Source organism: Theropithecus gelada, chromosome 3 (genome assembly GCF_003255815.1).
Source record: "Theropithecus gelada isolate Dixy chromosome 3, Tgel_1.0, whole genome shotgun sequence".
NCBI classification, from domain to species: Eukaryota; Metazoa; Chordata; class Mammalia; order Primates; family Cercopithecidae; genus Theropithecus; species Theropithecus gelada.
In genome coordinates this window covers 149,615,042-149,616,869 of record NC_037670.1, presented here as the reverse complement: position 1 = coordinate 149,616,869, position 1,828 = coordinate 149,615,042, and positions in this window count along the sequence as shown.

Here is a 1,828-nt window from a genome sequence, read left to right as displayed (position 1 = left end):
GCGTGTCCTTTGCCTATTTTGGGATTAGCAGAAAAAAAATCCCAAGAAATAGCTAGGTGTGTTATAGACCTGAAGAGGTCAAAATCCCTGATTTATCCAATGTTAAAAGGTGGATTTGACTAAAATATTGTTATTTAGTTGGTTGACTTTGCATTATATTAGATCTAGATGTGGCCAAATATGTTGCTATACAAAAAAGGAGTCTGTGAGAATCAATGCAACTGTTATTCATCACCAAGACAGGTTACTAAGGCTGTAGGTACAGAGTTAGTGATGCTCATGACTGAGGAAAAAGAGGAAAGGGCTTCAATGACCAGTTCTCATGAAGAATTCTGTTTGCACAGTATAGATGCTGATTGCGGTCACTTACACTCATCCCCTGGCCTTGTCATTTCATCTGCTTTTAGCATTCACGTTTCCTTAGTCCTAAGGTTTTTCAATTACCTCCTATTTCTAATTCTTTCACCCTAGGCTAACTTTCTTATTCTTGCTCACCTGTTAACAGCTGTAGCATCTCATAGGCAATACTATGGGTTTGGATCCTGTTGGAGCCAGAAAGCTCCCTCCATAGCAAGACCTTCCATCTGCTAGGTGCCTGTTTGCATAAGATTTTAAAAACCCATTTATTTAAATAATACTTCCAGCTTTCACAGGTTTCCTTGCTTCAAAGAGAGATATTTAATGCAACCTCTGGCTTCCAGATTCTTCATACACCTGGATATATTTATTGCTATTCTAACTCTTAACTCCTAGCATTGCTTTAAGTACTTCAGAAAAAAAAAAGCACTTTTGTTCTTGTCTAAAACGGTTTAAATATTAAGCTCTTCAAAATATATTGTTCATTTTAGTAACAATCTACTTAACAAATAGTTGAGGTAGTAACCTCTCAAATTAATTCAACCCTGCTTGCAGGTGAATTCTATGTAAATCAAGCAAAACTTAGGTGTGAGTGATGTTTCAATGACACTGTTTTTGGTGGCTGCACACATACTTGGTCAAAGTGGAATTATCTCCTTCAAATGTCTTTAAATAAATGAATTGAATGAATGTATCTAAATGAAAACATTACTAAAGAGGGCTGACCTAGCAAAAAGTTTATATGAAAGTATCTCAACAGTGACAACTACTTGAAGACTGCTCCAAAGATATCTAGAAATAGAGCATCTTTAAGTATTTGAAGGCCTACAGTCTGCCTTGCCCAAACTCAAGTAGTCTCAGCAGATTCTCTTTCCAAAGTTTTTCAACAATCCCACTGCCTTCCCCTCTTTTGCTTTTTTTTTTTTAACTGTAAGTTCTGGAATACATGTGCAGAATGTGCAGGTTTGTTACATATGTATACATGTGCCCTGGTGGTTTGTTGTACCCATCAACCCATCATCTAGGCTCTAAGCCCTGCATGCATTAGGTATTTGTCCTAATGCTCTCCCTCCCCTTGATCCCCACCCCCTGACAGGCCCCAGTCTGTGAGGTTCCCCTCCTGTGTTCATGTGTTCTCATTGTACAACTCCCACTTATGAGTGAGAACATGCGGTGTTTGGTTTTCTGTTCCCATGTTAGTTTGCTGAGAATGATGGTCTCCAGCTCCATCCATGTCTCTGCAAAGGACATGAATTCATTGTTTTTTATGGCTGCATAGTATTCCATGGTGTATATGTGACACATTTTCTTTATCCAGTCTATCACTGATGGGCATTTGGGTTGGTTCCAAGTCTTTGCTATTGTAAATAGTGCTGCAATAAACATACATGTGCATGTATCTTTATAGCAGAACCATTTCTAATCCTTTGGGTATATACCCAATAATGGGATTGTTGGGTCAAATGGTATT